The 21,789-nt window shown below is 40.9% G+C and overlaps 1 protein-coding gene across 8 annotated transcripts in view; it reads left to right on the forward strand.

The window, feature by feature from the left end:
• SOX5 (SRY-box transcription factor 5) overlaps positions 1-21,789 on the forward strand; it is a 657,930-nt gene that overhangs the window by 96,692 nt on the left and 539,449 nt on the right. For 4 of the 8 annotated variants that reach the window (XM_071815732.1, XM_071815751.1, XM_071815761.1 and 1 more), the window contains exon 1: positions 15,218-15,313. The exons of the other annotated variants lie outside the window; for them this stretch is intronic. The gene's annotated coding sequence lies outside the window, so the exon portion shown is untranslated. Of the gene's footprint in view, positions 1-15,217; positions 15,314-21,789 lie in introns of those variants that run through there. 8 annotated transcript variants of the gene reach the window in all.

Genomic DNA, 21,789 nt, shown 5'->3' on the forward strand with positions numbered 1-21,789 from the left:
TATTATATTAATAACTGTCATTTATGTAACATCTTTCATCACTCTGAATATCTGAGCAATTTACAAACACGTGCCTTGATTCCTCAGAGGAATCTGCAGTTAGTCAGGTTTAAATTTGTCTGGGGTCACAGAGGTTAATAACTCAATTCCTTCAAAAGGTGCTGCGGTTTTAATGAGTGCAGCCCTTAGGAACTCTGAGGCTCTCATGCCGAACTCAACACCTCTGTCTGCAGGGTGCCCACAGCACTGTGCTGGCATGCTAACCCGCTCACACAGCCTGCTCGGGAGAGTGCTACCCCTTGAATTAGCCGTGCTTTCTACAGGATTTTTTTGTCCTTTTTCTTTTTTTATCTTTTTTTTTGGGGGGGGGGGGGGTGTAGGGTGGAGAGGTTTGTTTTTCATTTCCTCCCCTCTCTAGAGACCGTCCGTCTCCATGCTTGCCCATTCTGAGTTATGGGTCTTCTGGAGGTGCAAGTGGGTCAAATATCAGGGTAACAGGGTATGTTTATGTGTGGGATTTTTATTTTTAGTTGAAAAAAAATGAGGGGAGAAGAAAACACAGAACCGTCATACTTCCAAAACTGAGTTTTGGGGAGTAACTTACCTGTTGGCCTTTACTCAAATATTTCAAAGACGTGATGATTTTAAATTAGCAGAAAGCTTGGGGGTGTTTGAGCCCTGGTAATTCTGAAAATAGATATTTATGCAGATGAGCATGATGTGTGCGTGCTGCAATTCACTACTGTCTAACTCCAGATGTCAAGCACTTCACTGTTCCCAGTGCATAGGTCTAAAATATGTTTGTGCATAACATGAAATTGGTTTTATAACCACTCAGATTTAGACTGATTATAGGAGCTGAGCTACATCTGTGTACTTCTTCCATGACGTCTTGTTCAGGGAAGTGTCAGAAAAGATGACTGAAATTTGAGTATTTCATTGATTGTTTCTGAGTTTTAAGAGGTCAGTCTTTAAAGAAATAGATGTCATTATAACATGTAGGACTTCTTTGTTTATTTATGACAGATGTATATTTTCCATAGAGATACTAAGACCCTTATGTGTTTAAACAGCATTCAAGGATCTTCTTGAACTGGGCCTTATGTTTTAAGCAGATACACAGAGTATTGGAATTGAGTAAGTATATTCTCCAAGATACCAAATGCGGAAAAAAAAAAGTCCTAGTAATTGAACTGTGTGTACAATAATTACATCTAAGACACAATGTTTAATGTTTACATTTTTCTGTTAACTATTATCTGCATTTATGAGCCATTCATAGGTAGCTGCATATTTATCCAGGTAACTAGTAAAGCAGACATGCAATTGATGAGATTTTGACTCTGTTGAAATCATTGCAGTGAAGCTGGAATTTTATCCTGTATTTGCAAATAGAGAGTATTAGTGTAAAGTGCTGTTATGGAATATTCTCATATGAACTATGCTATAAAATGGCACAGTAAAATGTAGCTGCAAGGCTGTTTGAAATTAGTCATTTAGGTAATATAAATGTTTTTTGTTTTTTTTTTTTATGGGGTTTATCCATTTATCAGTACTTCACAATTCTGTTGTATCCTACAGAAATGCTGAGGCAGTAGAGACAAATACATATGTATGACTCAGTATCTTGGACAGGGGGGCAGTTATGATTTCAACTGCTCTAGAGCAGAGTTACTTTAGTGGTTGTCTTCTGCCAGTATGACTATACTTTGTATAACTACTGATATTTTTAAATAGATATACTTTTGGCAATTTAGTGCAAAATACAGATCAAAGGGAGAAATTGGTACAGTGCTTGTCACTGTGATTATAAGAAAACTTGTCACCTGTGCTTGAGCTGTTGTCTTAAAATACCAAAGAATCTCTCATTAAAAATAAAATGCTATTACCCTCAATATTGCAGTTTATAACAGTATTACTTCACAGCATTTGGGGCTGTTACTAGCACTCTTGCCACAAATATTGTGTGTCTTGTTTCTAATTCTGTCTTAGGTTAAGCAGCCCAAGCCCTGTGGTGGGAGCTGGTGGTGCTGAGCTCTCTGAAGCATCAGGCCCTTCACTGTGAGGGAGCAAGTGGCACAGTGCTTGATGGAGCTTCATTTGAAAGTACATGTCATGAAATGGTGTTAGGCCTTTTTCCAAAGGGAAGCTTTGCAGTAAGTTAAGGCAAAGGAAGATTGGTTAATAATGCCTTTCTCCAGTTTTGGGACATAAGGCATTGCATTAGCATTCACTACTCTTGTAACAACCTTAGAGGAACAATCTTAAGCAGTTTTCTAAGAGGAAAGACTGTGCTTGTCCCAATGCAGTGAAGATGTGACCAAGGCATTTACAAGGTAGGTTTTGGGACAGCTGTAGGGGAGCAGCCCTGTTTCGGCAGTGTTTGAAGCCTTGGGCTGCAGGGCTGCAGTGCTCCAGGCAGCCATAGGCTGCATGTATAGGCACTAGCTGAACATTTACAGCAGTGTTAATCATTGCTTTCTGTTACCTAGACTTTACATTGCTGTTGGCATATTATTTGCTATCAACAAGTTCTGGAAAAAAAAAAAAAAGAAAAAATAATAGTTCTACATGAGTAGGAGTTGATAAAATGCTTGGGGTTAATACAAGGTTAGCAGGACTTTTCACAGGTGTGAGGAATTGGGTTAATGGGAGCTGTGTTCTTGCCTGCATTAAGCATGGAGAATATCCTTGACCCTTGCTAAGTATTGTTTTGCTGCTTTTCTCTACAAAGGGATGGGAGTCTGAAGGGTTAATTTTAATTTTCCTTAAAGTTCACTAATTGGGGGAAAAAAAAAAAAAATCAGCAAATATCATCTGCCTGACAGTTTGTGGCTGTGGTTTCACACAGGAGCAGAGGGACAATGTGAGCAGTTGTTGCAGCAGCACCAGCAAGGGTTAATCAGCCTTGCCAGCCTGAACAATGGAGACTTGGGGGGGGGGGGGGGGGGGGTGAGGAGGGGGCAGCTTTAAACGAAATGAGCTGAATATTTCATTCGGCCACTCAGCTGCCTGCTCCAATTGCCTCCTTTGCTAAAAGGAGAACTTAATCTAAAGTGACAACAACATCAGTTTCTGTGTGCTCCAGTCACACAGAACATGACTTCCTTAACATAAACACTATTTACATGGACCGTCTGGATATAGCAAGGAATCGGGAGCGTGCCCAGCCGAGACAGAGGCTACAATGAAGGACGAATAACAGGCAGCTGAGAATTAACGTCGGCAAATGAAAGCCTGACCCTCAGAGGGCATGTCCCTGTTACATTTTAAAGCTAGAAAGCCTTGCACCGGTAACCTTACTTCCAGTAAAGACTATATAATTTAGAAGAAAATAGTACCTTTTCAGCTTAGATACTTAACCAAACGCATTACGTCTGACCCATTTTTCCTACTCCGTATGACACGAGATGAAGGACCCCCAGCTGCAATTACCAGTCGTCTAAACAGCTGTAACCGAGAAGCCCCCTCCCCTTCCTTGTGCTCCCATCTCAAAGCAGCTCCCGTTTTTTGGCATGGAACTGGGGGAAGCTGCTGCACAGAACAGGGGTCCCAGCGCTTGCCGTGGGGCCCCAGCCCCTGTGCCACCCGGGTAAGACCTCTGTGCTGTGTGCTGCCGTCTGAATAAGCTGATGCTGAACCTTAGAGTCGCTGTGCTGCCGCTGGAAGTGCAGATTGAGCTCTGGCTTGCCTTGTCAAGGCACAAACGAGGGGTATCTGAGCTCAGCTCTCTCCACAGGCTCTCTGCAGGAGTGAGTGCTTATGGCCTCTGGCTGACTGGGGAGCTCTGCCCAGAGGAGGGGTCTGTGGAGCACAGGGTTGGCTTCTTCCTCTCCCTTTGCTGTAACTATAAGGCAGCTTCGGTTATTCCAGCAGTATCACAGACTTGAAGTCTTGCTCTCTTTCTTTTGGTGAAGAGAGGAAGAGGACTTTTTATTTTTCCTAGGGCACTGGAGGATTTAGGTATTCATACCACTCTGTGTATTGTCAGGTTTTTAAAAAGAAAAGGCCACCTCACTGAGAAAACTCCAGATAATTCATCCACTGTAGGGGAAGATGGAGCAGGAGGGATCTTGGGGTAGTGTGATCCTTACCACAGGTAAGCCTGGGTGAGGTTAAGGCAGCTTCTTACTGCCCTGATGTGGGTGCCATGAGGGCCCGACCTTGCTCCAAGCGGTGACTTGTCTTCTCCCATCTCCCTTGCTATGGATGCTGCAGCTGCCCAGGCAGCAGCAGGGGCACAGCCATGAGCACCTTCTGCCCTGGCCACTCTGGTGTCCCTGCTATTCCCTCCTATCCTCATTCCCTAGCCTCTTTTCCGAGGCTTGATGTATGTGCAGAGTCATTTGTTAGGCCAGGCAGGCAGGGCACTGTGCAACAGCAGCTCTAGGTATCAATTCCCCTTTGCATAGTATTGGGAAATTCACTTTTCTTGACAGCTGTGTTAGGCTGACAATTCCCCGAGCAGGCATTACTTGCTAGTTATTTTATAGGATTTTTTTTTTTTTGCTGGTGTTGCTGTCCTCAAATTAAAAGTTGCTCTCAAAAAATAAAAAAAGGAAGCGTGAGATGACCTGGTGGCATGTTGAGCTAAGCAGCATGATGGTATGGTACCTAGATCTTAATCAGACCCTGCAGTCAGCCTTGAGAAACAGGGCAGGATTGTGCGTTTCTATGCAATTTTGTTCTCCGTCATGTAGACAAATACATGCCTTCTTTTCGCGTAAAGGAAGGGCAATAGTTCTCTCCTACTGAAGAAGAAACAGTTTTGTGTGTGGTGGTTGTCGTTTTTCTTCCCATCATTGGGCTAACAGCAGAATTTATAAAAAATTACTGATTCTGAAATAATTTTTAAAAATCTTTTTGGAACATTTGCTATTCTGAAAATCCAAAGCATGCTCGTACTTGTAGAATCATTTAATATTTGCCATATTTTATTACTGAATTTTAACTGTTAAATTTTAGGAAGTTTTCGAAGTGGAGAAAATGAATATCTGCATCAAAATATGAGAGGTCAAGCGAGTATAATCCCATAGTTGAAATCCTGAGCGGCTCCCTTTTCATATTAAAGAGTAATTACTGTTGCTAAGTTAAGTGGACTTTTGTGACACTTTTTTTTAGAACATACTGTAGTTAACTTTGAGCTGCTGTAGCTTCACTTTAAAGAAGGAACACAGATCACTTATGGTGTCAATATGAGACTTAAAATAGTAGCCAAAATCTGTGCTTTTTTGAGTCTGACTACCATCTTTCCTCTTTCCTCACTTTTGGTTCCAGAAGGGAGTGTAAGCAGTCACAGATTTACAGAATTACAGATGTATTCCTTATACCATCAGAAAACAAGGTCTACTATTCTTGAGATGCAATGTGCTGGCATTGGTTCAAGAACTAACACCTCTTCAAAGGGAGCAGTCACTAAAATCAGTTCATCATTGAAGTGCAGTGGAAAAAGACAAGACAGAAATGGGGCTGTAGGGATTTTTAAGGGTCATCCAAAACACCATCTCACCAGCCACCTTTGTTAGGTAATGATGCTGACCATCAGCTGGGAGTGATAGATTTCCAGACGTGCAGGACATAAGTTTATATTCTTACTGTTTAGTGAGATAGCTCTTACGGCTTCAACTGAGGGATTGTTGGTGATTGTTCTAATAAGTTTTTTCCTGAAATGGCCACTCAGTGCTATTTATGCTACAATATAAATAGCTCCCATAGTTCTAACCCTAGAAGCTGGCATCATGCCTCTCTTCCTTTGACTGGTGCCTAACTGGAGTTAGGTACCAGATGAATGGCAGGATATACCTGTCTGCTCACAGCCTTTTTTTGAAGATGATACCAAAAATGTATGAGAAACAAAATACCAAGAAATGCATCTCTGTACAGTTGGATATGCATTTAACCTTATTCCAAGTAACTGGTAGCCCCAGTGAGCTGGCTGTTTCTAGAGACATTTATCTTGCTGGATCTCCTTATCCCTACCAGAGCAAGTCCTCTGTCTGGAAAACAAGGCTGTGATTTGGCCATGTCACACAGTTGATATTAGGAAAGGCTGGACTCCTTTCTGGAGAGGTGTGATCTCGGGTGCTTCAAGGGAACAGAAGATTTGTAGGTAGGTTAACTTCTTCAGCCTCCCCTGTGCTTGGGGCCCAAAAAGAGTGTGCATCAGGGACTGTTAACCCCTTCTTGGCCTGCATTTCTGTAGGCAGGGAAGATGCAACATACTGGCCTTTGTGGTTGAGAGTAGCTCTTGGATGCTAATACAAGCGATTATTAAAAAAATCTCCTTTTCTAAGGATTACTAATCTGTCTACTAGATGTATGCTTATTACATAGTTATTAAACCTAATGAATGTATTTTTTAACATGCAATAATTATCTAATTAAATATAAAGCATTAGATTAAGTAGGCTAGCTCTCATACTAAAATGCTGTCTATTACAAGTAGATTTATTGAGGATTAACAACTGCATAATAGAACTGTATCTATTTCATGATTGTTAATCCTCAATGAATGTTTTTAATAATTAATTGGCACTTAACTAAAGGATTATGTTCATTGTGGTGGAGTTTATGAAACAATAGCATGTTTTTTTTGTGGACAATGAAGTGCCAAAGGGAATACTCCTGTGATATGGCTAAATAATTGGGGGAGGCAGAATGTGACACAAAAAAAACCCCAAACAAACAAGTCAAACCAACCAACCAAAAAAACCCCAAACCAACCAGAAACCCCAAGAAAATGTGGGGGAAATGACCAAATCACAGGTAATAGCACAATTTTTATTTCTGTTGTTACCTGGTAAGAGTTTGAATGTTTTTTCTTTTCTTATGTATTATGTAGGAGAAGAAGTAACAGTCTCTTTAGACACCAAGATATTTAATGCTGGAAAATAAATATCAGTGTTATGGTTAAAGATGGTGAAATACTTTAGTGTGGCTGATGAAGATCTTTCAGTGTTTAAGTTTCATTCTGGAAATTTTTATCATGCATGTGAATTAGTGAACTAGAATATAAATGCAATATACATTTTGACTAAATGGGTTCAGGAGATTGTCCCTGTGCCAGCTGTTAGAGGATACAGAAGCGAGTTGCGTGTTTTACTTGAGCACAAAGAAGTGCTGTGAATTTTTCATGGAGTCAATTATGGAAGCAAACAGGAGAAAACACATATTCTGTTGGTTTAGCTGACCCCAAGAGAAGACACTGGCTTTGACATCCAGTTAGCGTTTCAGCTGTTAACAACTAGAAAGGCTGAGTCAGTGGGATTAATCATCAGCTGTTATTCTGAACACCTCAAGATTTTTTTGTGGATGGAAAAAATCTAACCCAACCATGAAGCTTTCTAGTTGAGTATTTGGTGAATTCCTCTAATTAAGGTATGTACACAGATACACACAGCAGGTTGCTTCAGAAAGAAGTTCCATATATGGCATATTTTCAAGTGGAAACTGATAAATAGAAATAAATGGCAAATGTTTTATCTAATAGTGAAGGTTGTTGATAAGAAAATATTCTCTTGACATTAACAAACTCAACTGGCTTAACTGTTTGAAGACCTTTAAGAAAAAAACATTAGACTTCATGGGAAAAATTCAACACCTTTTCAGGTGAATTGAATGGGGGAAAAGAGAACAAGGTTTCTGTGCATCTTAACATATGTGCACACTTTTTATTATTATTTGCACAGCATAAATTACATTTTCCTTCTTTTTAAGTGAAGTTGTACTTATTAAAATATGCTCTAGTTATTTGGGGCAGGGGGAGTTGCTGGAATGCTTTGTAATCCAGACCTATTACAAGAAATTACTTGCCATGATTTGAGTGCTGTTGAAATTTTCTCGTTCTTGATCGGACTGTGTTTGAATCGGGTGATTTTTCTGATGGGATTTGCAAGTGAAGCTAATGATGCTGTCTCTTTTTGGCAGCATCGAAAGTGCCAGTACTATGGGGGGCTCGGAACAGTTTGGTGACAGGGAGGAAGCGAGGTGTGTTAGTTACCACAAAATCAGTCTTTATATTCAAAAATCATGGTTTGTAGTTACTTTGAGAGAAACTTGAGGAGTACTGAGGGAAGCGGAGTGTAGAGCCTGATCTCAGTCTGAGGAGAAGTCCCGGTGTCCTCTTCAAGCTTAAGGTCTCTGAACTCAGACTTCAATTGAAGAAACCCTGACAGCTGGGAAGGCCCTGAAGGTGCAAGTTGTGTAGATTCCTAGGACTTCAGAGTGTACCATGCAGGTGACCATTGCCTTCATACGTAGCTCTGCAGGCTTTTTAAAAGTAAAAGTTTGAAGCAAAAAAATCTTACCAGGTTAATTGCATTTTCCAAAGGGTGGCAACCCTGACTGCCCACAGGTTTTGGCAAACTACAAGACAAAGCAAGGCTTTCCCCCCTAAAGCTTAACAGCAGTTGTGTTGCAGCAGCAGCTGCTGCAGAAGGTGAATGTAGTGACTATATTGATGAGATTACTAATTTGTTTAGTAGAGAATGAGGATTCGTCTGTTGGCTGTCATCATCCATCAGCCGTATGTTGCCCCAGGCAGTGGGTATATACTGTTAGCCTGTTACTAATTTTACTTTGTTTTTTCTCAGCTTAGTTCTTTTCTTTGGTTCATTTCATTCATTTGTTGTGGCTGAAAACTAAACAAGAAGGAGGAAAAAAGAGCCCATTGCTACCTCTCTTTGTTTGTCAGAGAGATACCCTACAGCTCCTGCCTGCAGCCTCTTCCATTTGATTTGCCTGAAAGCTGCTGGCAAGAGATGCGGTGGCCTATAAAGGAAATGCCTTTCAGGGCATAAGAAGTTTTCTCTGGAAACTGGAGTCTTAGCTGTATTTACCCTTCAAAAACAGTAGGTGAGAGCTACTTCATCTTAGTATTGCACCAGCCTGTGAGCGAATTGGTGATGCCTTGATGTTGCTGTACTTGTGTTGATATATTGCATTGTTGTATGTGTCATGAATGTGGTGGTGGTATTTTTGTGTGTGTGAGTTGTTTGTTTGGTTTTTTCCTTCTAATTTCTGAGACATTTAAGATTGTCCTAATCAAAGTTTCAGTACTGTAAGGGGCAGGAAGTTTGTGCAAAGGAATTTTGCGGTCAGCAGTATTAATTTGAAGCTCATGAAGGGTTTTATCTCATACTGGTTATAATTTCCCATTAGGCCAGTTCTAAAGGGGGAGGTCTAATTTGTAGCTGCAGATTATTTGACTTGGATTAAGCTTTCCAAAATGAGCATCCCTGTCAGAAATATTTAATATTGTACCTCAGGGTTCAATTCCCACTATTGTCATTAAATCTGTACCATAATATTGTCACACTCTTCTCATTCAAAATGTGCTTAGTATTGTGTTTATGAATATCTTCAGGATCCTTTCCAGGTGGAAATGAGAGAGATAGAAAGGGCTATAAGGCAGTCTGAATTTCCAAGCTTCATTACAATGTGTCATTTATTTTTAATCCTAATACTTCTAGTACTGACTTCTAATGGCCCTGACCACAGCTTTAGGTATTTGTTGAGTTTTGCAGCAACTTTGAAAAGTACTAAGGAGCCATCCACAGGGAACTGAAGTTGGTGCTACTATGGTTATGGAAGACATCGTGTGTGAATTTGAAAAATGTAGTTAAAAAGTTAACGGGAGATAGATGTTGGTAGGTAGTTGGGAAAATGTATTGTTTCGTGTCTGTCATTTTTTTTTTCCTCTTCTTTATCTTTTCTCCTGTTTCCTCTATCAGTAGAAGGCAGTTTGTGGCCCACCTCCTTCAGTCTTCACTGATACAGAGTGAGCACATTTTGATGATATCTATGCTGTTAAGAAGGATTGATGCTGTGGTCAGCATGGAGTACACATCTGCTTCCTACCTAAAGGCATGACAGTGGTGGGAGGCCTATAGGTCGATCTCTTTTCTGCTTCCTCCAGCTCTGGAAGACACTCACTGGCTCACTGCAGAGCCTTGAGTGACAGCTTTCCAGACCCCTTTCTTGGCTTCCTACCTGTTGCTGCATCCCACCAGGGCACCTTAGAAGAGGCAGGAGGTCCCTCAGACCAGGTCTTGGAAGAGTTTGCAAATGAGATGTTGTGTGTGTGTGGCTTTCAGTAGTGCAGGTGCAGTGACTCTGGATGTAGATGAGTCTCTTAAGTATCAGCGCAGACAGGTCTTTTCTTTACAACCCTTGCCCTCCTCCAAAAACATCTAAGGCTTTTTACAGTACAAACATCACACAGAGAAAGTGCTCAGCATGATCTTGTGATAGCAACTTCTTTATGAAGTTATAGGTTGTATAGGCAAGTAGGATTGGACAAGCTCAAGGGGATTTGAGGGAATAGACAAGTGAATCTCGATGAGATAACTTTTTTTTTTTTTTTAAAGATGTGATAATCTGCCTGCAAAACAAAGGATTTCCACTAGTCTTCTCACCGAAGTGCAGTTTTCTAACCAGATCTTTATCAGGCTGGCGGCATGATAAGCCATGAGTTAGTAGAGTGGTGAGTTTGGACAGACTTGAGAATCCTGAGATCCCAACTTTGAAAGTTTGTTAGTTTAATCAAGTCCCCATAGGTAAATAATTTCAGTGTGCTTTCTGGGTGGCTTTTAAAATTGATTTTAAATTTGTAAATAAAGTTGTCGATATGTATCTAGCATATTTTATTTTTTTATTTTGTTATATTTACCCACTTTTATTTTTTTGCATGAGCATTGCTTGATGCTTTATTCCAGGTTAAGTTGAACCACAGACAGAGGAAGAACCACTGATACCAGAATCATTTTTCTGTAGCTTAGTAGTAAAACCTCTTGGGGATCAGTGGAGCACAAAAGAGCATAGAGATGGAACAGATGACGGCCAGAAGAACTAGGTTACAGCTTGTAGGTTAGCATTGGTGATCACTGAAACTCCCCTCCCTGTTGAAGCTGTTGGTAGCAAGTTAGTGGGATGAGACTTGCAACATGGTCCTCTCCTTGAGCAAAGAACTTCCCTGTATTTCCCTTGACCCCCTGTATTTGGAAAATTTGGATGCAGTTTTCAAGCTCAGTGTAACCATTGCAATGCCTTGAGATATAGATACTTTTTTTTTTTTCAAATGGATAGCAGAAGGAAGTCTTACACATTTGCATGTTAGATGTTCCTATGTTTATAACGTTGACATTAGAGTTGGAGAAGTACTTTGACTAAATCATTTAGGTTGGAAAAGACATTTAAGATCATAGAAACTTGTGATCATAGAAACTTAAGATCATAGTGAAACTTGTCAACATGCCACAGGATAAACAGCATTCTTGGACTCTGTGGGGGAAATTGCTGGCTCCTGGATTGACCCTTTTCTTTTAATAGTAATGAAAGTGTCCAGGTGCATTGGTATTTTTCTTGTCCAAAGCTTCAAATGGGAGCTTTTTCGGCTGAATGTCTGATGATGATTATGATGAGATCCTTTTATGGTATCTCATAAATTACTGAGATGGAAAGAGGTTTTGCTGTCTAGAAACTTATCATGATAGTTTGTTTTTAAATAGGCAGGAGTAAAGTTGGTGTGTTTTCCTTCTTTCTTTTCAACTGACTTCTGTGGGAGGAAAAAAAAAAAAAGCAACAATCTATCAAGAAGCAATGAGAAATGTGAGAGCCCTTTCTGTAAAATACCACTGTTAAAAGATGGCAATATTTTGAGTACTTCCAGCTAGTTCCAAGTCTTTTATCAAAGTGTTGTTTTTGCAAATTGTTTCTGTGCTCTGCACGTGTGTCTGTGTACTTAGGGAGAGCAAGTTCTGGCAGGGAGGAAAGGAAAGCATCCTTGGGTAGGTAGCCGCACAGTGCCGGCTGTGTGTACACGCTGGGGACTGCTGGGTCACATCCTGGGCCACTCGGGGAGGCAAGGGGGCAAATCGGTAGGAGGAGGAAAAAGGAAAAACAAAATAAGGGAAGCATCGGCGGTGGGGAGGGGTCTTTTGCTTCTGTTGGGGATGTATGGAATAGCAGTGCTTGGACCCAGACGATCCTGAGTCAGGGCAGTGTCTCTTTAAAAGCAGTGGGGGGTTGGAGCTGGGGGAGTGCTCACAGCAGTAAGTATAACACAGCTGTGCTCTGTTTATGCTTAGGCTACAATAAAAAAGCTATAAAATGTGAGATGTCATAGCTCCACTTTGCTTTATTTATACTATTTCCTCTGAGCTCTGTCACACTGCACATTCATCTGCTAAGTTGCAGCAAGAATGGAGATTAAAATATCACAGCTCAAAATAGGAGTCAAGCGGAAGGAGATTCATCATAGCCCTATTAAAAAATATGTAAATATGGGAATGAAGTCATTTTAAAGCTGTATGGCTCTTCTCCTCAGTGGGTTGGAGAAAGCTGTGAGTGATGCTCTATGTGAGTGACAGATTTATGGGATGTGTTCTTCTTTCTATTTTCACGCCATTCCACCAAAATACTTTTAAGATTAAAAATATCAATTTGAATTGCAAATTTTCTCTATGCTATATATGTATTTATTTTAAAAGGTTTTCTTCTTAAACATTGCCTAAACTAATAATGGAAAGACATATTATTCCCGATCAAAAAGGACTGGAAGCATGGTCTGATGTTGAACTTGCAGTAGATGTGATTTGCCCTTCTACAGCAATTTTCATCTGGGGTCCTTGGAGCACTCGGCAGGCGTTGTGTGAAGCCTCTTGTGCCCTTGGAGAATAGAGGCCTGCCTTAGCCTCCGTACACAAAAGTACACTGAGGACCGGCAGCTGTGATTCTCAGAAATGCCCTGTGGCACCCAAAGCCACAGTATTTTTAATGGAGGCTTGTTGCTTTTCTCCCCTGCGGCTGTATTGAAAGTGGAGCTGGGGTAAGACCTCTGAAGTCCCAATTTCTGATTGCTTTCCATAAGCTCAGTGCTGCCTGTGCTAGCAGGAGCAGTGTTCTTTTGAACTTTGCAGCGAGTCTGTGGTCTTTGATGTGGTCATATTTGGGTACAAGTTTTGCCCTAGAAGAACAAAGCACAGCTGTTACTAGACACTTGTGAAATAAGGATTTTAAGTAATACCCTGAAGACAGAGGAAAGTCACCAAGGTATTTCACCCAGGTTTGTTTCTAAAGCCTAGTTTTGAATGAAGGAGGTTAACTGCTCTGAGCACTAAATGGAGCTGTGTTTTGTAGGTCAGTGTGGGTAGAGTGCAAGGAGAGGAAAGCCAAAGGGGAGCTGAGGGAGAGGGCGGCCCTGCCAACGCTGTTTCCCGCAATTGCGGCCTGAGCTGAGGGACTGTAAGGAAAGATGGAAGGTCCTTGATGCGAAGTGGCCAGGCAAGGCAGTAGCTGTGTCTGCATAACCTTTGCAGCCATTGAGTTGGCCTGCCCTTGAAGAAGAATTTTATAATTCTGTCCATCCAAGTAGGATCACTGCTCAGCTTTTGATCAGCAACTAAACAATATGGAAAAATTTTAACCAAAGGAGGGATTAGAATGTATCATTAAAGATGATTGAGAAATAGAATAGAATCATTTTGGTTGGAAGAGGCACTCAAGATCATAGGGTCCAACTGTTTACCTAACTCTAGCACTAAACCATATCCCTAAGAACCTCATCTAAATGCCTTTTAAACACCTCCAGGGATGGTGACTGCACCGCTTCCCTGAGCAGCCTGTTCCAGTGCCTGACAACCCTTTCTGTGAAGAATTTTTTCCTAATATCCAGTCTAAACCTCCCCTGGTGCACCTTAAGACCATTTCTTCTCATCCGATCACTTGCTTCATGGGAGAAGAGTCCAACACCCTCCGTGCTACAACCTCCTTTCAGGGAGTTGTAGACAGCAATGAGGTCTCCCCTCAGCCTCCTTTTCTCCAGGCTAAACAGCCCCAGTTCCCTCAGCTGCACCTCATCAGATTTGTGCTCCAGGCCCCTCACCAGCTTTGTTGCCCTTCTCTGAACTCTCTCCAGCACCTCAATGTCTTTTCTGTAGGGAGAGGCCGAAAACAGAACACAGGATTCCTTTTTTTTTTTTTTTTTTCTTAAATGATCGTATAAAAGCACCAGAAGTTAACCAAAACTTAATTGGCTGACTTCCTTATAAGTTGGTGCTTTGTGGATAAACAAAGATTCAGCTGATCAAGACCAGGTCACCTGTCTGTCCTGTAACTGTGTCAAGTGCAGCACTGAGGACTGGAGAACTGAAGGAATAGAACTACAACTTAGTCTCCAATTATAAACCCAAATTCTGTTTCAAAAAAGACTTGAGAATAATTTAGGAACCCAAAGCTCATTGGGAAACAATGGATTTGGACCAAAAAATGCTTTGTTTTATATGTAAAGTGCTTTGTTTTATATATATTAAAAAAAATCTATCTATATATATTTTTTTTTAATTTACTGCCTAAGCTGGATGTGTGTGTTGTTTCAATAAGCTGAAGCTTTGCTTGATCTGTGCTTATTGAAAGAAAGGTATTGATGTATCATGATGAAAGGTACATCTCACAATATTGAAATTACTATTCAGCAGTGGGTCTCTGGCGGGGACATAGTAATAAGTAACATCGTATTTCAAGGTCCAGATAGGTTTGGAAAAGCATCTGTCCTTTCCTTTAGGTGGTGGTGAGGAGAAAACTCAGGAACTGGAATTGTTTCAGGGGTTTCTTGGCAGGCTGAACTCATGCTTTCTCAAATCAAATTCTTCATTCCATCCAAAATTTTATCCCTTGCATTTCTAAAGCAATTGTCTGACTAAATACGTAACCTGAAGTATTCTATTGGTGCTGTATGCAGTGCTGTGAAGGTCAATTCATTTATTTTATATACGTGACAAATTAATTTCTAAGAAGAAAATACTGGTGTTATGTTAGCATAGCTAATAATATTTTTATTGCAAAATTCTAAGAATAAAAGTCTTAATCTTAACTGTTTGTGATTATAAATATACATTATAAATACCAGTAGCTTCTGACTTTTATATTTAAGTCATATACTTCTATATACATATATAGCTTCATAGAGCTGTCTTATTGACTGATTGGATTTACATATGAAATCATCAAAGCATTATGCGAAGTTTAAGAAGTGCAGCTATGATACATTTGGTTAAAATTGGAAATTAACTTTGGAATTAGTTCCTAAATTTGAACATCTTAGCCAAGGCAAGAATGCGATTTAATTATTTGGGAGTCTTTTATGAAAGTCTTAGAACTGTGAATTCAGTTGATTATGAGAACCTAATTTGAGACTAACCTATATTGACATTTTATAGGACATAGCAGCGTTCTCGGTTGCCCACAGTAATCTGTCCAGTTGATATGACCAGCAGCTGTTTTTTTCTTTCTTTGAATCCAGACAAGGAAGTATTAGGTAAGAAATCAGCATTCCTACATATCTCTTCCTTGCTAGCAATGTCAGTTTTCAGACAAATGCAGTACGACTGGGCTATGCCGAATAATAGAATACAGGTAATCCAATGAATTCACTAAAGGATTAATGTTAATTCACTAGAGGATTAATATTTACAAAACATAAGGCTCTCCCTAGGCGCTAGCCCAGATACAGCTTTAAACTAGATTGAAAGGGGGCGGTACCAGGGATAGTCAGTGTTGAGCAGCAGGATGGCACACCAAAGATTGAGGTGTGCCATCAAAACTTGACAGCGAGGTTCCTCACGCTGTGCCATGAGTTGACGGGCACAATGAACCACACTTGAAGTGCGTCTACACTAATGTGCGCAGCATGAGGAACAAGCAAGATGAACTAGAGGCCTTGAACACGTCTCAGGGATATGACATAACCGGCATTAGCGAAACCTGGTGGGATGAATCCTGTGACTGGTGTGGCCTGATGAATGGCTACAAGTTATTCAGAAGGGGTAGGAGAAGCAGGGGGGTGGCACTGTATGTAGTGGAGGGGATGGAGTGCATGGAGCTGGCAGTTGGCGATGTCAAAGTTGAGAGCCTCTGGGTAAGGATTAAGGGTCAGACAAATAAAGCGGATGTTGTTGTGGGAGTTTACTACAGGCTGCCCAGCCAGGATGACGACACTGATGAGTTATTCTTTAATGGACTAAGGGAAGTCTCTAAGTCATCTGCCCTTGTCCTTATGGGAGACTTCAACTTGCCAGATGTCAACTGGGAATATCACACAGCTGGTACAAACAGGTCCAGAAGATTCCTATTGTCCTATCTGGACAATAACTTCTTGGTGCAGGTACTAAGGGAACTGACCAGGAAAGGTGCCTTCCTAGATTTGCTGCTTGCTAGCAGAGAGGGCTCATGGGTGAAGTGGTGACTGATGGCTGCCTTGGCTACAGTGACCACAAAGCAGTCAGTCTTAAAATCTGTGCTAACAGGAGGAAAACTGACAGGAAGACCTCGACTCTGGAAATGAGGAGAGCAGACTTCAGGTTGCTCAGAGAAACACTTAGTAAGGTCGCCTGGGAAAAAGCTTTTGACGGTGCTGGAGTCCATCAGTGTTGGTCACTTCAGGTACTACCTCCTAAAAGCACAGGAGCAGGCAATTCCAAAATGTCAAAATTCAAGCAGGTGAGAGGAGACCTCATTGCGGCTACAGCTTCCTCACAAGAGGAGGAGGATGGGCAGGCACTGATCTCTTCTCTCTGGTGACCAATGACAGAACCCGAGGGAATGGCAGGAAGATGTGCTAGAGGAGGCTTAGGTTGGACATTGGGAAAAGGTTCTTCGTGCAGAGGGTGGTGGAGCACTGGAACAGGCTCCCCAGGGAGGTGTCACAGCCCCAAGCCTGACGGTGTTCAAGAAGAGACTGGACAGCACCCTCAGACACATGGTGTGAACTGTGGGGTTGTCCTGTGCAGGGACAGGAGTTGGATTCGGTGATCCTTGTGGGTCCCTTCCAACTCAGGACATCCTACGATATCAGCGTGGCTAAATATGGAAGGCTCTTTAAACTTGACAATACAACAGGGTAAGTAATTTGCTATCAGTTACATCTTGACAAGAATGTTTGCTAATGCCAATTGGTTCACAATTGATCCTGCGTAGTCTTTATAATGTTTACTCAGTATATTTAGTAACAGTCTTAATACTAGACTGAACATCAAAATTGCTCCTAATGCTGCCCTGATTATTTTTTTAAAAGGCAAACAATAATATTTTAAAATATATTTTTATAGTAAATTTGAATTGTTTTCCAAAGCAGTATATTCATACAGTACTATCAATGCTGTGGATGTTTTTTAAATGGAAAAATTACTGTGTTTTTACTCATGTCAGTGGTTTGACTTTTTAGAGGAGTAAGCCTTTAAAACTATCTAAACTCTAATTTGACAAATATGACCAGCAGGTCAAGAGAGGTGATTCTGGTGACATCCCACCTGCAGTCCTGTGTTCATCTCTGGGGCCTCCAACACAGGAAGGACACAGACCTGTTGGAAAGGGGCCAGGAGGAGGGCTGTGAAGATGGTCAGGGGGCTGGAGTAGCTCTCCTATGAAGACAGGCTGAGAGGGTTGGGGTTGTGCAGCCTGGAGAAGAGAAGGCTCCAGAGAGACCTTATTGTGGCCTTTCAGTACCTAAAGGGGGCCTACAAGGTAGCTGGAGAGGGACTTTTTACAAGGACAGGTAATGGGACAATGGGTAATGGCTTTAAACTGGAAGAGGGAAGATTTAGATTAGGTTTGAGGCAGAAATTCTTCACCATGAGTGTGGTGAGGCACAGGAACAGGCTGCCCAGAGAAGCTGTGGATGCCCCATCCCTGGAAGTGTTCAAGGCCATGCTGGATGGGGCTTTGAACAGCCTGATCTACTGGAAGGTGTCCCTGCCTTATGGTAAGGGATTGGGGACTAGATGATCTTTAAGGTCCCTTCCAGCTCAAACCGTTCTGATTCTAGGTTAATAATTTTCAAAATGTCTTTGCTGTTAAAATATGTATAGAAGTTAAAATCACAAAAATCACTGTTTATAGACCTTTTTTGAGATAATTGGTAAATCTGATTTTTAAAAATACAAATAGTATTTATAGAATGGTTTAGAAGAAATAAATAGGTTTTTTGAGCCTTTCAAAATAGGTATTTTAGCTATTTAAAAGGTCAAAATTTGTTTTTGACTTTCCCAAAAAAAGCCCCAGTCAGTTATACTTGTAATGCTGCCGTGTTTTGATAGCACCAGAAAAATCTGATTCCTTCCTCTGTTCTGTTTTGAAGGCTGTGAGGTTTCTTAGTACTATCCCGTTACCATGCATGACTTTCTCCAAAACAGTTGTGTTAAGCATGAGGCTGTTCTGACTGTGGACATACATGTTGCTCAGAAGAACTAGAATACCCATGTTTACTGTTTAGTGTTTTATTCTTGTTGCCAAATTAACTGTCAAGTTGAAACTGTCTGTTTTCCTTCAATTGACAAGCACTTGTGGCTCCTCAGAGGGGAGGAAGGAGGGGTTGTCTTTTGTCATCTCATTCTCTGCCTCTGTGAATACAGATTTTTTTTTTTTTTTTTTTGGTAGATTGTATGTTTGGTTGATCATGAGGTGAAGACTGTGCTCTTTCTTCAGTTAACCTGCATCTCTTGCTTTGGAAGTTGCAGGTCAGCAGGTCTCTGTTCCTTCCTGAAGTCTTTTGTGGCAGCAAAGGTGGCCTTCTGAATTTCAAGTCATAAGCTCAGCTTTTGACAGAATGACCCTTTCTTGCAACCAACCATTGCTATGTTTAATTAATAGCTTTTATCTTTCTTCATGTTTGCTTAGTTGCACAGGGATCCTCTTCCCTCTTCTATTCTACCAACCTGCGTATAAATGAGCAGTGCTTAATGTGCACCTTCTCTTGGTCCCAGCCCTCTTTTGTGTGGCTTAGATGTGGATGGGTCAGATGAGGGACTGTAAGTCCTTCCCAGTTGCTAGACATGATCCAGCCTTGTATATTTCTGCATTTTGTGTTCTAATGCCATAATTGCTTCCATACTACATTTTTTAATATGAGTCTCTGCTGGCTACCCACAAAAATTAATTGAATAATAAGAGTAAGCAAAGAAGCTGGACTGGAAGCTTCAGGCCTGATGTAGAGTTGGCATCTGAGTCAATAAAAGGGTCAATTTTTCTTTTTTTTGATGTATTTGCAGCTCCCATAAGCAGGAAAGAACATGCCTCCCTTGTTAGCTTTTGAGGTAGGCTTGCTAGCCATAATTGAGGAACTGCAGGCAGTGGTGGAGCAACTGGTAATAAAAGTGGATGGAATAAATTCCCCTAGTGCCTGGAGCTGCCTGGCTGCTGTCCCACCACTGCCCAGGAGCACCCTGGTTTATATTATGAGATTCTGTAGTGGCCACACATGATTTTGGGGACCACACAGATGTGGGTTCCTTGAATGCAGCAAGTGATCTTTCTGGCCAAACCAGAAAGGTTAGAGTAGGTCCAGACAGTAAGCAGTTAGTGAGGATGATTCGGGGGCAGCAGAATCTTTTAAAAATACAGTTCTACAAAATTCAGTAGCGAAAATGGAGTAAATGACATTACATGTGACTCTTCTGCAGCCCCTGTAGAGACAATGAGTTTACACTTAAATTTACAGCTTCCAAGGATAATGAGGAGCAGTAACTACATGACTGTGCCCTGGAGAAAGAAAGAAAACCAAAGATAATGTACTACTTACCAGCTAGCTTAATGATGGCTATGAGACAGTACACTCTTAGCCCTACTATGTGCAACAGTTTGCGAGAGAGGGGCTCTCTGCCTCTCTTTCCCTTGCTTTCAATGGACTCAGAGTTACGTTTTCTCATTAACTAAAACAAGATAGATCCTTCCTCGGATATGGTGCACAGTGGTTTTTTTATTTTTTGTTATTGTCCAGCAAACATCACAGTTGTGTTTCAGGGAATAAATAGAGTGAGAGTAAATCTCAGCTGAATTTATTTAGCTGGAGAAGTTTTCATGAGCAACGTGGGAACGCAATGTTAGCCTGTAAAAAATAAGGAAATAAATAAAAAAGCTGCTATTTTAGTTGAGCAGTCGTATTAAAAAGTGACTCTGTTTAAACTTCATTTTATTGACTTATTTCCTACTGCAATTTTTCTGGTATAAGAAAAATAAACAGGAAAATATTACTGTGACAACTTTCTAGGTAGCTAAAGGTTATTGACAATAACATTATGCTAGACTACTATGTTACTCTATTTTTTTATTACATTTGTTACTTAGTTTTAATACATTTATTCAAAGAATCCTTGATGCATTTAGTTGTATTATTATTAGTAGTAAAAAAGTTAAAATATTTGTTTGAATTGCAGTAATTATTTAATGTCATTGTCTCTTGCTAAAGTCCAAAGACTTTTAACATCAATAGGAATCTTTTCACTGACTTCAAAGATTTGGACCCTGTCCTGTGAGAATATTCAGATATATTCTTAATGCTATTGGTTATGCTACTGTTTGCTCTGATAATCATCATAATTTATAGATTCATCACACTTGCCTATAATTAAAGCGTATTTTCAGAAGTATGATGATAATTAGATTTCTCAGTCAAGACAACTGCCGACATCAGTGCAAGAATAACAGCACAGAGTGAGGATCCTTGAAGTCAGATAACACAGAAGTTCGGAGCTAATTTTCAAAAACGTCTGAAATGTAGCAGCCACAGTGGTACCCAGAACCCTGTGGAAAACGTGGAAGGGAGTAAATTGATTTAAAGAAGAGCTGCAAGCGAGACCTGCTGGGCAGGGCACTATCTGCAACAGATTAATGCTGATGGTGGGGGTGTGTTACTGCCCCTTGGTTGGGTGCTGTTCTCTTTTATGGGGGCAAAAGCCATGATTCACTGTGATTGGGGGGGAAGAATAGAAGCAGCACTAGGGTTTAATGGAAACAGTGATATTTCAAGGATGATGCACTACACAGTGTTTTTCTTCCCCAGATTATGGGTTAAGCACCCACAGGGCAAGAACTCAGCATATTGTGAAAGTACATGGGTGCTGGGGGTCACTGTCTCTTGTAGAAGCCAGATGCAATCCATCAGCTGCTTTGCTGCTTGTGCTGTGGTGGCTCACACTGAATTGTGGTCTGTGGTTCCCTGTGGGAGCGAGCCCGGTGTCCCTTCTCAGGTGTCCTGTCACCCACCTCTGGGCTGGGCCTCCAAACAACAGTTCAAAGGTGTTCAGACAGATTTTGCTAAAGAATGCTGATGCTTTGCCTGGAGTCAATGTTTTGCAAATATTTTTCAGTCACTTGAATAAGTAGCTCCGGTTTTGGATGTTGTATTTTGCTTGTTCTGGTTCTATTTCTTTTTTCATGAGCTGTTCAGGTTGCTTGCATGAGCAGACTGCAAGCAGAAATGTGGCTTGATGCTGATCACTGCTGCTTTTGTGAGGAAACGGGTGGCACCAAATCTTCCTTTTCCTACTGGAACCATCAACTTTAGGGGACAGTAAATTACGTTCTCCCAGAACTGCAGTAAACATCTTCGTGGCAGGGAGTGAAAAGCAGAGAAGAACTCAAAATCTGTGAGTCAGGATTTCTCCTTCTTGGGTTTGCTGGAGCGAGGCAGCTTTGAGCCACCCAGAAAGGCTAAAAATTCAACGTAAAGGCATTGCTAAATGGGGAAGGTACTCTCTGCTTATCAATCAACTGGAAAAAAGGGTGGAATGACTGAATGAAGTTGGTTTATATTGATTGAGGGAAATATATTGAAACTAATGCTGTACTAAGTGCTTAACAAATACTACTTTAAACAGAGATTTCATTACTAAAGGGTAAATTACAGTTGTCACCTCTTCTGTACTATATATATGAAGAAATTGCTGTGTTCTGTACCAGTTTTTTATCATTGGCACAATGAGCACCTCAGACTATTACATTTATGATGTTGCTACATCA

Source organism: Patagioenas fasciata, chromosome 1, assembly GCF_037038585.1.
Source record: "Patagioenas fasciata isolate bPatFas1 chromosome 1, bPatFas1.hap1, whole genome shotgun sequence".
Taxonomy (NCBI): Eukaryota; Metazoa; Chordata; class Aves; order Columbiformes; family Columbidae; genus Patagioenas; species Patagioenas fasciata.